This window comes from Antechinus flavipes, chromosome 6, assembly GCF_016432865.1.
Source record: "Antechinus flavipes isolate AdamAnt ecotype Samford, QLD, Australia chromosome 6, AdamAnt_v2, whole genome shotgun sequence".
In the NCBI taxonomy this organism is placed as follows: domain Eukaryota; kingdom Metazoa; phylum Chordata; class Mammalia; order Dasyuromorphia; family Dasyuridae; genus Antechinus; species Antechinus flavipes.
The window spans coordinates 170624855-170641870 of NC_067403.1; positions in this window are offsets into that span (position 1 = coordinate 170624855).

Sequence of the window (17016 nt, forward strand, 5' to 3'; positions counted from 1 at the left end):
GGGCAGGATTAATATTTAAAATTTCACATAGCAAATATAATTTCCTTATGTAGCAAGTCCCAAGTGTTATTAACTGATAGGACTCTTTTTATTGCATATTTATATATCTATTATAAATATTTATATTAACTGATATGTACTCTTTTTATTTTCCTGAAAATAACTGCTCTAGCTCAAAGGTGTGACCTAGGAGATCTTCCAATCTCTCACCTCTCCAATCCATCCTCCCTCTACAGTTGCCAAATTAATTTTCCCAAAATATAGTTCTGATCATGCCATTTCCAAGATTGTGAAATTGCTTTGATTTAATTGACTCCACGATAAAGTATAAACTGCTTAACATCTGGCTGTAGAATAGTTTTCTTGTTATACTTCATATTCTAGAAACTGCTTTGTGCTCCAGTCAAACTGATCTACTTCCTGTTACCCAGTCTTGTTATTCAATCTCCCACATTTCTGTATTTGCATGCCATTTATGTTTAGAATGCATTGATATTCATTTTTGCTTTCTAGCATTCCTGGCTTATTTCAGTGCTTACATCAGGGGCTTCCTCCTATGGAAAGCCTTTCCTAATTCCCTTAAATTGTACATTTTCTCCTCTCCTATTCTCAGTTATCTTTTGCTCATTTATCTGTTTAGTCCATCTGTCCTGTGACCTCCCACTGATTTAAAAGAATAACTCAGCAAGTGGGTTTTATTTTTTAAATGTTTTTAAACACCTTACATGAAATACAATTTAATTAAAGACTTAAAATAACAACTTAAACACAATTTTCTTCTGATTATCATTGTATTTGAGATATTTAATTCTATCTTTGAAATGCTTCCCTTGCTATGATAACTTTTGTCTAATCCTCCTCCCCATCTGTCTAGATTCTACTCATCTTTGAAATGTAATGCCATGTTTTCCAGAAAAACTTCACTAATGATTTAGCCAACAGGAGTTCTTTTCTGATCTTGCTGGAAAATTTGTGTGACAGCTGGGCTGTTCTACTGCCACTCACTCCTCCATCTTGACAGGAAGTTGTGTGCTATTTAAGAAGAAAATCTTAAGACTATTTGAGTACTACTTAATGATTTTCAAAATTATTGTCTAGCCAGGAGATATTCTGTATTTAATAAATTGTCCATGCCATTTGAACACATGCTATAGAATAAAAATAAGATACCTTTTTGCAAAATAGAGAATTGAAATACATCATTGCTGAAATGGATGTAAGCAATTCTGCAATTTTCCGTTAGGTTTTCCAGTTTTACAGAGAATATAATGTCCTGTGTAAGTGTCCTTACACAACACATAAATCAAATGGTTAAAGATTTACTAGATAACAGAACTGATATTCTCTTCTCATACTCAGATCATTTAAAACAAACCATGTAAGCATTTCCCTAATAGATGACCAAGGTAGCTAGATGGTGCAGTGGGCTATGAATTAGAAACACTCATTTTTCTAAGTACAAATCTGGCTTCAGATAAGTATTGACTATGTGATTCTGGGTAAATCACTGTATCAGTTTCATCATCTGTAAAAATGAGCTGCAAAAATGAACTACTGAAGTATTTTTCAAAGAAAATTCTGAATGAGGTCATTAAGAGTCACACATGATTGAACAACAACAAAACAGAAGTCTAACATTTTGAATCAGATGAAGACTATTACAGCATATATTAAGAAGGGGGTTAAAGTCAGAGAATTGTGTAGCAGCAATTTTCTAATTTTTCCATTTTGATTTTTTCTCCCTCCCTTTCTTCTTTATTCCCTCCCTCCCTTCCTCCTCCCTTTTCCTCCTCTTTCTTCTTCCCCTTCCTCCTCCCTCCTTCCTTTCTTCCTTCCTTCCGTCTTCCCTTTTTTACACTATATCTTCTTTTTTTTTGTTCTAAGCAATTTAAATTTCTGCATAGCCTCCTAATTATACCTCTGAGCCAAAAATAAAAGATTATTTAATTTCCCTGGTGTGACATTTATCTGAGTTACTCCTTCACTAAATACCAGTTGGTTTTCAAGGAAATAATTGGTATCAAATGCAATTTTTCTCTAGAATTTAATAGATCCTGGGAAGTATAATCCTTTTGGGAAATGTACAGTGTTAGAAAACTGAGGAGGGGGTATTGAAATTCTCTAGTTGGACCATATGTGTGTATATACATACACATACATACACAGAATGAAACCCAAAAGAAGGTAAGAGCTTCAGTCCCTTAATACTCAGTTGCTTGATTATATCATAGGGACAGCTAGGCAGTGTAGTGCATAGAGCACACAGAGCACTGATCCTGGAGTCAGAAAGACCTGAATTCAAATATGGCTTCAGATCCTACTAGCTGTGTGATCCTGGGCAAGTCACTAATCCCTATCACCTTTCCCTCCCCAAATATACCATAAATCGCTATTTAAAACAATTCTAAACAATTAAGTCTTACATACTTACTGAAACCCAGTGACAACAATTTCTAGATCTATAAAACTGTGTCATTTAATTGCATAAACTTTTCTGACTTCAGATTAATTATTTTTCTGCCTATGTTCAGAAATGTGGAATGAATACTAGTCAATATCTGTGAGGCCAGACACTTCCTTCTTACTTAAATTAAATATTCAGATTATATTAATCTCAGCTAAAGTTGACCTTGAACTTGCTACATTTTTATTGTTTTATTGTGGAAGAATAATTGTATCTTTTCCAAAATGCATCCCTTGAAATCCTACCTTTGAGGTCTAAATAAGAAGAAAAGATAAAAAAAAAAAATAATGCCCAAGATTTTCAACTTTGTCTTAACTGTTTAAGATGTTTAAATGCTTAACTATTTGAGCAGGGCAGAAGAGAGACATCTTGAATAGTAAGCTTCTCTGCTTGTCTTTTGTCTTGGGATGTTTTGGTTGAATTGTCTGTGATTGTGCCGTCTTTCACCTCTGCTCACATAGGTACCCTTGAACCCTTCTCATCACTTATTTTCTTTATATTACTTTATGTTGACTCATTGGCAGTAATGTGTGTACCTCAGAGAAAGTCACAGGCTTTGTTCCCTGTGGCTGGGGGAGGTGGTATGGTTCAATAGGAACATAATTGAATCTTTCATTACATAAACCAGCTCTGTTACTTTATTCTTATGTGATCTCATGAAAGTTACTTTCCCCCTTTATTGGACTCAGTTTCATAAAAATCAAGAGAGTGGATGAGATAATATCTCAAAAATATGGTCAAAATCTTATGATTCTTAAAAATCAATATGGTAGTCACTCCTTTTTTACTTATGGTGACCAATGTCATTTGATATTTCCCTGAGTCACTTTGAGAGCTCGGTTTGACAGCTTAATTTCATGTACTACTGGATCTTCATTGAAGAGCCTCAAGTCACTTGGTTTCTACCTCTCTCTCTACTCTACCTCTACCTACTACTTCTACCTCTACTTCTCTCAGTTTACCTACCCCAAGTCATATCAAAGATCCTTCCCAAACTCAATTAGAATGAAACAGAGATTTCTTTTTCTAGGTGCTATTTTTATATATGTGATCCCTTGTACCCAAGTCCCAATATACATCCTTTGAAGGGGGTAGAGTGAATGAAAATGCCTAGGCAAGTACCTGTGACTGCTAAGGTCTTCTCTAAGAATTATTCAATCCAATAGAGGAGTCCATATATTGCTCTTGAAAGTAGTAAGAATGAAATGTCCTGTCTTAATATATTTCAGGGAGTACTTCAAATATCAAATGTGAAGAAAATCTGCACCCTAGATATGAAGTCTGGCCGCCCTTGGTAAAATGAGGAAGGGTAGAGAAAAGGAAGTGATGGCTAGAATGCAAAACATTGTCAGATTGTTCTGATCTCAAGAAAAACAGCTTCATAGAAATGAAAACTTTTTTTTTAAGATTGTGTAAGAGGAGGCTTAATACAGGAAATTAGAGATGAGAGCCAAGAAGCCCAAGGTCAATAGTTTCATCCTTTAGGTTGTTTGCATGATTTCCTATTGTTAGATGTAGTTATAGCACGTAATATGTAGTTATAAATAGCTTGAAAGGAATAATTTATAAAAGGATTCATCATGAAGGATGATTCTTTGATTGATGGCAAAGTGAATTGCTGCAAAGAAACAAGCAAGACTTCTAGGGAGGCTTCTGCCCCTTTAAGTAAATGTCAGACAGCAGTTTTTGGAACACTTAATGTCTGCTTGAAGTCAGAGCCTTTTCTATCTCATTTTTTAAAAATCAGAAATCTGAAAATTAACCAAGAATAAAGCATAAAAACTGAAGAAAAAAGAAAAAGTACAAAAAACTAAAATATATCATTCTTAGGAGTTCTATTTATCTTTTATTCTAATAGTATAATTTTTAGAAAGTTAAGAAAATAATTGGAGACAAGGTATGCAATCATTATTAAATTGTTTCATGTTGACCAACTCACTCACACTTAGGATATGTATATGTCTTCTCCAAATTGGCCCCAATAACCAATAACATATTTGTCTCTAGATCCTTCCAGAGTGAATACCATTTCTTCTTCTTCCATGAATCTAGAGCACACACTAGTGAGATATCATATTTAAAGCATTTTGAGAACCTTAAAATGTTATTTAATTCCAGTATTACTATTTTTTGACTTTAAGATGCCTTAGAACTAGAGAGTAGTAGGACTTATAAGAAAATAAAAAGTAGGGCTAGTAATCATTGGTCTCAGAAAAAGGTGACACTCAAATAGATTAAATTGGAAAAGAAAACTACAGTATATGCTAGCTATATTAATCAATATTGTTTCAGACTATTTAAAATAATTGTGTAATATAAGGTTGGAATATTGTTGTGGTGTAGGAAATGGTAAATTGGTGGATTTAGAAAAATATGCAAAGACTTAGACTTATGAAAGACTTATCTATCTTTAAAGAAATGGAGGATAAAGAAACATGATATGACCTAACATAGATGTATATGGATGGACATATGTAAGTATATGATTTAGACACCTATCTATATGTATGTATACATATGTGTGCATTTATAAATATCTCCTCCCTTAATTGTAATCTTCTAGGGTGAAGTAAAGGGGAGGAAAGAGGAAAAAATAAAGTAAAAAGTACACAGCAGAGAACAAAAGAAAACCTTTTTAAGCAAAGAAAAGATGGACAGCTCTGAATACTGTATAGTAGATATTATACAAGCTTTCTTCAAATGGAAATTTATTGTTTTATATTTTGAAAACTCATATATTCTATTGTGCACATGACAATTTTTTCTTTTTCCATTTTGAAAATTTTTTAAAAAGATGTTTTTTTTAAGTCCCTAGACTTCTAAAATTCATTCATTCATTTTTTTTTTTAACTGAGGCAATTGGAATTAAGTGACTTGCCCAGAGTCACACATTTAGGAAGTGTCAAGTATCTGAGGCTCATATTTGAACTCAGGTCTTCCTGACTTCAGGACTGGCACTCTATGCACTACACCAACTAGCTGCCTCAAATTCATTATTTCTATGAATATTTTTCTCTTTTGATTTGGAGAAAATCTAGGGCTGATCCCCAAGGGCAGTGATTATATTTTTGTTTTTGCTAAAAGAAGGAGAGAACACACCAAATTTTCTTCATGTTTCTCAGCCATTTCAGACCCTTATAAACATTGCCTTTTTGACATTTATGGGCATACTCTGAGTACCTGGTTTCCTTTATCTAGCTGATGTTCACGGGCTCACAAATCTATAAGCCCTCTATTTATTTTTATTGTTGTTGGGCATCCAGTGGCTCCTGACAGTTCTCCATTGGGTTTAAACACAGAGCAGAATAGCATGGCACAAATTGACCCAGAGACTCTCTTTACAGAGAATGCAATTGTGTTTTCCTTAAACAAATTATGCAACTGCAGGTTAAGCCGAATCAGAAAGACATACTGATTTGGTTAGGTCATAGCACATATGTTTGGAATTAGATGGGACCTTAGAAGCTATACAGTACACCTCTTTATCTGATAAATGAGGAGACTGAGGACCACAAAGATCACAAGCAATAACATTTGTATAGTACTTTAAGGCTTGCTAAGCTGTTATGAATATTATCTCATTTTCTCTTACAATTTTAGGAGGTAGGTGTTAATATTATCCACTTTTTACAGAGTCTGCATTAGGGCAAACAGAAGTTAAATGACTTGTCCAGAATTACATGGTTGATAAGTATAGGAAGCTGGGTGTGAATTCAGGTCTTTATGATTCCAGGTCCAGCCTCTATCCACTGAGACACTTGGCTTCCTCTTTCTATCTCTGTCTTTCTCAACTGTCTATCTATCATCTATTTATCTATCTATCTATCTATCTATCTATCTATCTATCTATCTATCTACCTACCTATCCATTTATCACCCTTCTCTCCCTTCCTCCTTTCCCTTCTACCTTCTTTCCATTCTCTCTCTCTCCCTCCCTCCTTTCCTCCCTCCTTCCTTCTTTCTCTCTCTCTCTCTCTCTCTCTCTCTCTCTCTCTCTCTCTCTCTCTCTCTCTCTCTCTGTAAGGTGACAATGCAGGAGCTTGAATTAACTGGAGGCAGAGCAAAGCTCAGACTGTGGCTCCCTGGCTCCCTGAACACAGTTTCCTGGTGGACCCTTGTCTTATTGATATGGCTATCTAGTCACCTAAAGGTAAAAACCTATGACTTACTCAGGATCTGGACCCCTCAGATTTGATAGATTTCTCCAAATCACACGATTCACTCCAACTTTCTTTAGGTTTTTCCAAAATGGTGTAGGTCATCAGTGGTAGTATTAGATTTTGAACCCAGGCCCTCTGATCCAAAAATGCAGTGCTCTCTGTCCACTGCATCACATTGACTATTGTATTCAATCCCTGTGATTTCCTAGATGACAGAAACCTGGAATATGTTGTAATGGCAAAAGTGCTTATAACTTCTATGAATGACTATTCATTGAACCTAATTCAAATAGATATTTATTCATCTAGTTTGAAAAGTATGTGGATCAGGGAGAATGGGATAAGAAGGTAGGGAGAGTGTGGAGGACTCGGCCAGTGATTTTTTAGCAAAGGGAATTGTCAATGAGGAAATTCCCTCTCCAAATGCATTTCAATATATGATCATTTATGTAAAATATCTGAGTTTTCTGGGTTAGGTGATTTGTCCAGGAAGTAGCCAGTGTGTCAGAGGCAAGATTTAAACTCAGGACTTTCTAGTGATTCTTGGGTACCTCAGTAGTATAGTGGGGAATATAGCATGGAGGAAGACCTGAGTTCAAATCTGGTCTCAGACACTTACTAGCTATGTGGCCCTGGGCAAGTCAATGAGCCCTGTTTGTCTCAGTTTCCTCATCTTCTCAAATGAGCTGGAGGAAGAGATGGCAAAACCACTCAAATTATCTTTGCCAAGAAAACTCCAATGTATCATGAAGAATTGGACATACCTGGGATAATTCACCAATAACAAAGTACATATTTAATTAGCTAACATACAATGAAACAATTACAAATAAGAATGATTAGGCAATAGAATAAGATATTTTCTATAAGGAAAAAAAGTGAAACATGACCATGGAGTCTGAGAACTTTAGTTAGAATAGGGAGTTTGTTGTTGCCTGTGTGGTGTTCAATTATTTTTCTATTGTGTCTGACTATTTGTGACCCCATTTGGGGTTTTCTTGCCAGAGATACTAGAATAGTTTGCCTTTTCCTTCTCCAGAACATTTTATTAGAGATCATATATTTCAACCATTTTACAAATGAGAAAAATAAGGCCTAACCTGGGGAAGTGATTTGGTTAAATCACAGAGCATCTTAGGGAAAGAAACAGGACTAGAATACAAATCTTCTGAATTCTCTTTGAGTGCTCATCTATTTCCCATCTATACTTCTTTTTATCTCCTTGTTAAGAGAATATAATAATATTCATAATGATTACAAACATCTACGTCCTCCTTTAGGGTTTGTTAAGTGCTTTATAGACATTATCTTATTTGAACTGCATAACAGTTTAGGTTGTATTATTATCTCTATTTTATAAATGAGGAAACAGAAGCTAGGTGACTTAGTACTAAGTGCTCATCCTCAGCACTTAGTACAGTTCTTAGCACACAGTAGGCACTTAATGTTACATGGTTATTTATCCTTTGTTTTTGAAGAGGACCAACAAAATCAGGTAATGACTTGTTTATGAATTGGATTTAAACGAGGCAGAATTACACAAAGTTCAGCTTCTCACTCTCTTCCCAAGTCATGGAGGTCCAGTGGCATTCAATAGTTAGGACAATTGTGGATGGCTCAGGAAACAGCGGATGACCTTGGCACCCTGAATACCTGGCCAAGCTCTTAGTCCTCATGGCATTGGAACAAATTGTTCTCACCTGCCCATTCTGCAGAGGAAAGTCTTCACGTGCTTGAGGTAGCTACTTCCCTAAGTTTGTGTCCTGTCACTCACTCTCAACCTGTTTAGCCTGTCTGTGGAGAGGATTTTATTGGACTGTAGCAGCTTTTTGGAGCTCTAAGTGAAACTTAGATGAATCAGGAGATGGATGAGCAGCCCTAAAAAGGACTTGGTAAGTCCTGACACTGGAGGAGCTAGTCTTCCTAAATATTTCATAAGTCCTAGGCATTTAATAAGTGTTTATTGACTAACTGTATCAGTTATATCGGTATATAGCCTCTCTTACTCAAACTTGCCTCACAGTTGCTTGATACTAATGTTACATGAGGAACTATAGCTTCAGTTTTCCAAGGTTAAAGGCAAATAGAGATTATTTGGGTGTTAGAATTCTGTATGCTTTGGAATTAGAAATTTTCCATTATGTCTGTCACTCATTTATTGTTATGATCCAGTCTTCACCTACTCATTTTTGGCATCAAAAACAAGGCTTGCCACTTATATAAATGTTTTGCCCAATATTCTTTTAAAACTTTTTTGTATTGAGGTAATTATCAGACCAAAGTAGCCCATGGAAAACATAAATAGTTCTCTGAAGCTTTCTTCCTTGGATTATTTTGATTGCCAAATCAGTGCCTGTTTCCTAGGCACTTGTAAAGACAAAATTGAAACATTTCCTACTCTAAAGAAGTTTACAATTATGTAATGTATATAGATACATATATAGATACAATTACAGTTATGTATATAGATAATAACCTTAAGATCACCTCATTACAATGGAAAACATTGGATATGGTTATATGAGGATCCATAAAGGCACATAATAACCCAAAGTTTCCCAAGTTCCTTTGATGTTGTACTTGAATGGACAAATGAAGAAGAAATAAATGATATTGTTATTTTTCTGAATTATTTGTTTTCAAATAGCAAATGAAATTGATGCATATTTATAAAAACATGAAATATTCAGGTTAACAGAATATGAAACAGAATCTACACAACCCATTCCCGTAAAACGAAATTGATTAAGCCATAACTGATTTCCCAAAAGAGAAAATAAAACTTTTGAACAGCTAGATTATATAAACTTATTCTATCATACAACCAAAGAACAATTCCAATATTATAAAGTTGTTTGCAAAAGTAACAAAAGCAGGTCTTCCACCAAATTTTTTTATGATGCAAATCTGGTCTCCCTTCTTAAACCTGTGAAATAATAGACTCCCTGATGCATTGTTTGTCAAGCTGTGAATTTATTGCTATTGTGGAGAACAATTAGAATTATGTTCCTGACATCACAAAATTGTGCATATTCTTTGACACAGCAATACCAGTACTAAGCTTATACCCCTAAAAAGAAGTAATAAAAAGGAAAAGGGTCTAACCATACATTGCATGCATAAATATGAGTCAATGCAAAGACTTTACTTTAACTCCCATTTTCTAGCCTCATAATTGGTACATACAAAATAAGTAGATAGGTATCTGAAGAGATAGATATCGCTAGCTAGCAAGGCTATTTTTTAAACACTTTCTATGTACCATGCACTGTGCTAAGTGCTTAGAGATAAAAATACAAAATTTCTTCATTTGCAGAATGAGCTGAATAAGAAAATGGCAAACCACTCCAATGTCTCTGCCAAGAAAACCCCAAATGGGGTTGTGAAGAACTGTTCATGACTAAAATAACAATTTGGTAATTTAAATATTTATCAAATTATAGATTAATAAAAGTAATTTTTATTGGAAAAGAATTTTTTCATTGATAATTCATATTTAGTGAACAAGAATAGGGACTCAAACTAATTAGTTATTGAGAAAGAGACCATAAGTTTAATGAACAATGAAATATTAAACATATTCCGAAGTTTCTATAGAGTTTGGAAGCATTATAATTAAAATTTAGCAACTATTTAAAAAATAAGTTATAGTTAGGAGATATACAAAAGTTTGTATTCAGATGAAAAAACTTTTAACACTATGATGTATATGATATCTCTCATTTTTAAAGTGTTATACAAAGAAACCATCTTAAATATTTTTGTGATACTTCATTAAGAGCTTTAAAAAAATTAACACCTACCAAATAACTAACAATTTGTGATTGGGGAACTAGAATTCTTCATCACAAGCAAGTTATCTGTCACAAATGGACAATCAATTGCCATACTACAAATAAAGACCTTAAAATATCCTTAAGAATTCAGTGAATAAGTTATATGTGGGCCATGATTACAGCCTGAATCATTGCCCACATTCATATCACATATTATTGATGTGGAAAAAACTTAGAACATTTTTATAGATGTTGTCATATATGCATGACCTACAAATTTCAAGTTTTATCATCTCTAAGTCCTCAAAATATGGAGATCTGGCAAAGGAGATGAAAATCATTTGGGAACTGGTGGTTGTTCCTGTCATTGTGTCTTGACTTACATTTGCACAGAGTATGATTTTCATGAAGCTGTCCAGGATGGGTATTAGGAGTGGGCTTAGCTCATTTCTTCTTACCATGTTAGTAGCTAATACCTCTTTTCTGAAGCATTTGGTAAAGCAGCAAAATAGCATTGCTTAGGTTAGGAGCTAGGTCCTTAGAGATGGGTGCCTATCGGGCCAGCAGAGTAGGTATAGTTCCAACGGCTGGACAGCAGTCGCAGTCTTTGGCAAGTCGCAATCTGTTGGCAAAAGGCACTTACCCTGGAGAGACTCAGGGAAGGGTTATTTTCAATGTTCTTTTCCCATTTAAGTAGTAAAAATCTCCTGTTGATCAGTCAATCAATAAACATTTATTAAGAGACTCTTATGTGTCAGGTAATGTGCTAAGCATTGGGAATACAAAAAGAAGCTAAAGACAATCCTAGTCTTCCCCTTTGGCTATCAGCCTAATGGGAAAGATGGCATCTTTTTAGGGTTGCCATCTTCTATTACTGAACTTATAATAGGTTATCCTGGGCAAAGGATGGGTGACCTTGCATCATCTGTTCTGTAATAACTGAAGTCTAGTAACAAGTGAGCAACTAATTTTCCAAGGTCACTGTCTTGGGGAACTGCAAATCCAGATGCTTGAAGGAAACTTAATTTGTCCATCCAACTGACTTAAGATCTATCTCTGAATAGAATTTATCAGAAAAAAATGTCAGGGATAGTAACCATTGATCTGAGACAAAATTAAAGTTACAATAGATTTTTTAATAGCTTTTTATTTACAAGTTATATGCATGGGTAATTTTATAGCATTGACAATTGCCAAAACTTTTGTTCCAATTTTTTCCCTCCTTACTCCCACCCACTCCCCTTGATGGCAGTATGACCAATACATGTTAAATATGTTAAAGTATAAATTAAATACAAAATAAGTATACATGTCCAAACCGTTATTTTGCTGTACAAAAAGAATCAGACTCGGAAATAGTGTACAATTAACCTGAGAAGGAAATCAAAAATGCAGGCAGACAAAAATATAGGGATTGGGAATTCTATATAATGGTTCATAGTCATCTCCCAGAGTTCTTTCGCTGGGTGTAGCTGGTTCAGTTCATTACTGCTCTATTGGAACTGAATTGGTTCATTTCATTGCTGAAGCTGGCCAGGTCCAAGTTACAATAGATTTAAACAAAAGAGGAAAAATAGGGAAATTATGCTATTTGTCAGTCATTTTAATCAATATTTTAGGGTATCTAAAATTACTAGAGAGTGTAAGATTGGAATTTAGCTATGGTATAGGAAATGGTGAATTGATGGATTTAGAAAACTATGAAAAGACTTAGATTTATAAAGGAAGATGTTATATAGTTTCAGAGAAACAGAGGAGAAACAAGCATAATACAGTTTTACATAGACGTATATGAATGTATATATGTATATGATTTTAGATATCAATGCATATGTGTGTATATGTGTACATAAAAATATATCTGTACATAATTTAAAATTTAAAAATCTTTCACTACTCTTGCTTGTTTTTGGTCCCATTTAAATGCAATTTACTTTCAGGTTACTCAGTAATCTGAGTTAGTATGGGGACCATCACATGAGGAATGTGTATTCTCTAAAATCTGAAGAGTCCAATATGCCTTTGGGCTTCCTCCTTCAATTACAGGGAAGTGAGTGTCCATTGCTTATTGCAGACCATTTCTGTAATCTTCTGCATTCCCCAAACTTGACTGAGTGGTATGGATCTTAAATTTATTTAGGTTTGATTCTGAGCTCCTTTTTCCACATATAGATCACAATCTTATGTAGGAGGGCTTCAGCTATTGTGGCCTCAGCTGGATTATTCAATCTTATGCCATCAATGTAGTGGAAATAGAAACAGAAAAAAAAAAAGCTTTCTGCCTGATGTTTTCATTAGCCATACTGCATTGTTGCAAGGAGAATTGGTATAATGAATTCTTCCAGCTTGCATCATCTCTGCATCAGTAGAAAAGAAACATCTTTTAGTCCCTTGGTGGCTTGGATTTTTTAATATTAACTATGTAGGTTTTTTGGGTAACTCCAAAGTTTTCCATTTAGCCTTATTGGTAATTACCTGCAGAAAAGTGTGATGGAAATATGAATAATTAAACTTATTCTTCTTAATGCTAGCAATAAAACTGTATTAATCAAGAGTGTGCAACCAGTTTATATTATTTTAGACAATACAAACATTAGATCTTTTAGGACAAAATAACCTATTTCATTTCTTAGGGTTTCTCAGAAAACATGTGTTGTACTGGTATTTAATGATAAGGCTCATTTTTTGCCCAAGTAGAGGCTGTATGTGTCCCTCCAAGTTAGTTGCCTAGCAGATCAGCAAATCTTCACCAGACAATCAATACTGCCCTCAAGCAAACCTGGGAATGATTGAATCTCACTTTCAGGAGATACAGGAATTAGTCTCAATCATGATCCAAGATCAGACTGTCATCTGAGAAACCAGTACATAAGGAGAGATAGAAAATAAAAAATGGAGAATGATTGAGGGATCAATCTTTTATTATAGATGGGAAAGAACCAAGTACAAATGTAAAGGAGTTGGCTTTAGAAAGACAGGCAATCTCAGCCTTAGAGACCGTAATAGAGGAGGCATGGGGAGGTTGGGATATTAAGTGTTAATATTTAATTGAAGAAATGGAGTTTTATATCAACTTGGAAGATCTTTAATAAAATACCTCATAGACTTGTCTTTGATCCAATCGAACATTTCTTTCAGTGAGTAAGGTTAAAGAAAACATGTTTATTTCTCTTTTATTACTGGTAGATCCATATGGTTGAGGACCTAAATTAATGTACTATTGAAGATCTTCTGAATCTCCCACCTCCCGCTCTAACCTCCTTCCCACACACATATACACAGAAAATCAGTGAGCCTTTGCAGATTTTTAAGACAAAGAGCAGTTCTCTTGATCCAAATGCTACCTTTATATTTTGAATCTGTGCCATCCTACCCAGATAGCAGAGTACAGTCTTTCAGTAAGAAGGGAAGTGAATTAGCCTAGCAAAATGTTTTGTTAGGGTTTTCTTGGCAAAACTTTGGGCTATTTAAGGCCAGATTTAAACTTATGAAGATAAGTCCTCCTGACTTCAGATCTAACACTGTATCTACTGTACCACCTAGTTGCCCCAGAAATGTGCATTATGACTGTTAAAACCTTACCTAAAGATTCTTCAATTCTATAAAAGGAGAAAATTACCTTGCAATCTTTAGGGCTGAAATTCTCAGTCTAAGTCTATTTTAGACACTATTCTAAACAGCAAATGTGAAGAATATCCAAATGTCAATTATGAAGGCTGGTCAGGAGATGAAAGAGACTGGCTTGAATATAAAATGGTTTGTCAGATTATTCTGATTTCAAGAGAAGTAGCTTTAACTAAGCTAAAACTTTTAAAAATCAAAAATGTCATTCTTTATTAATTTGAATAAGACTTGACATTAAAGTGGCCATGCCAGAGAAAGCTTATCAGGAAGTAAATCACAAGAGCCAGAAGCTCCAAAGTCAAGTACAATGGTTTCATCCTTTAGGTTGTTGGTGTTCCCTGTAACAATTTCCCACTGTTAGTTCCAATAATAAGTATGGCTTAGACAAAGAATTTTCTTTGTCAAAAGAAAAATTTACAAGAAATTGTATCATGAAGGATCTTTGAATGATGGCAGTGATATTGCTGCAATGAAGTTCTTAGGGAGACTTCTGCCCTTTAAAAAATGTCAAGGGCATTCTTGGAACATAGTATTGATATGACATCAAGGAATTTTCTATTCCTTTGAAAAGAGACTATATTTGTTTTTTGTTTTTTTGTAAATCAAGAACCCCAAAATATTAAGGATGAAGTTAAATAAGTAATCCAATTTCCAAATTTCTCCCATGTATGCTGTACAAAGAGAGGAAGAATGACTTAGGGGATAAAAGGCTGACTTGAGTCATGATGACTCAGGCCTCAAGTCCTATTCTTGATATTTATTTGCTCTGTGATTGTGAACAAGTCTCTCACATTCTCTTTACCCCAGAGAACTCCCTAAATAAGTTTTAGAGTGGTTGATATGCACGAAGGGGAATCCCACAACAGAAACTTTTCAGAACCATGAAAGCTTGGGCTCAGAACAACAACATGGTACAATATATTGGAAATACCCAGTTATATATAGTAACGGCCATTTCTGTATGAAATTGAAACACATTTTGAACGTAGATTTGGGATCACACATATCTTCTTCGATTACTTTTTCCTTTTTTCCAGAAGGCCATCTATATATCAGAACACATGGGTGAGAAATTTGACTGCATTCTAAAGACTACATGAATACTGTTGCTTTTACTTGTTTGGGTTGGGATTTCACAATGATGTGCAACATAGAAATTGTCAAAACTGTGGACAGAAATAAAGAGAAGATCATTTTTTGGAGGTTCATATTTTTAGACTAAGAGGAAATTCCTCTGAATATATGATCAGCATGAGTGTCCTTGATTCAAGAGATCATCAAAAAGCATTAAGAGATACTAAGTAAGAATATCTCAACTTTGTAGAATAATCTTGCGTCATGGCCATTCATTTAATACATCCCCTAATGACCTAGGGTGAATAGTTTTTATTTTACAGGCTTCTCTGATAAATCATCATTCCTTTCCATATTTTCCTCTCCAGAGGCTCATCTAAACCAGAATTTGTGATCAAATACTTATTAAAAGGCCATGAAAGTACAAAACTACAGAATCTGAGTAAAAAAGTCAGGATTCAGGAGCTTTAATATGAGAAGATGTATTTGTAAAATCAGTGCTTCATATAGTGCCTAGCACATACTAGACACTTAATAAATGTTTATTGTATGACTGAATACCTGAGCTTGGACTAGGAGTTACTTCGACTTTGGTCCTCTTCCAAGTATTCCCCTATTTGCATGACTTTGGACTTGCCTTAAAATTCCTTTTCTATTTTCTTTTTTAAAAAATTAATTAAGGAGGGGCAGCTAGCTGGCACAGTGGATAGAGTATCAGCCCTGAAGTCAGGAGGACCTGAGTTCAAATATGGTCTCAGACACTTAACACTCCCTAGTTGTGTGATCCTGGGCAAATCACTTAACCTCAATTGTCTCAGCAAAAATAATAATAATAATAATAATAATAATAATAAAGGATATTTTGTATCCTTAAACTAGATGATCAAATGAGATTATTTATCTAAAATATTTTGCAAACATTAAATTGCCACTTAAATTCTAATTATTATTTTTAAAGTGCCTTTGCATTTTCAAAATTCATCATTTTTATGATTCTCTCATTTCTTCATTTGGAGCTGCTCACCAATGGGAGAAATCTAAATGCTGACTTCTCCATTCTCAGCCCTTTTTGATTCCTGTAAACACATACTACTTTTTTTTTTTTTAATATTCAGAGGTGTTTCTTTAGTTCTGCTGAGGGAAGTCTTATGTCCCAAACTCTGCTCTCCACAGATTCCCAAACTTTCTCTAAGGATTTCTGCTTGTCATACAAAACAACTTATTTTGTGAAACTGTGAAAAGCCCCTAACCCATCCATCGGTAGCCTGGCTACTCCCTCTTATAACCCCTCCTATCTGAAGCTTGACCATGTTCTTCCTTCCCTTTGCAGTAGAATATTCTTATTTTAGAGATAAAGAGATCACAGGGGATAAGGGAATCATTCAGAATTATATAGGTAAATGGTGGCAGAGCTAGGGACTCAAAATTTGAGGTTTTTCCTATGGTATCACAATGATTGCTGGGCTTAATGTCAATAATTTCTCAGATGGCACAACGTTGGAAATATTCCCAATTTGTGTCAATGTCAACAAGGAACTTCTGCAAAGGAATCAACATTTGACCCAAATCAAATGCTCATACTATACTTACACTATAATTAATTGGGAGTGTCCATGTGTGTACAAATGCATTTTGTGTATATACTTGTGTATATGTAAACATTTGAAGTGAGGGAACCAGACATGATTCCATTGAGAAAATTCTTTCTACAAATGCATGCCATTTTTGGAATTAGGAAGACTCATCTTCTTGAGTTTAAATCCAGCATCAAATATTTACTAGCTATGTGAACCTGGGTAAGTCACTTAATCCTGTTTACCTTAGTTTCCTTATCTATGATGTAAGCTGGAGAACAAATGACAAACCACTCTAGTATCTTTGCCAGGAAAACCCCAGATAGGGTCATGAAAAATTGGAC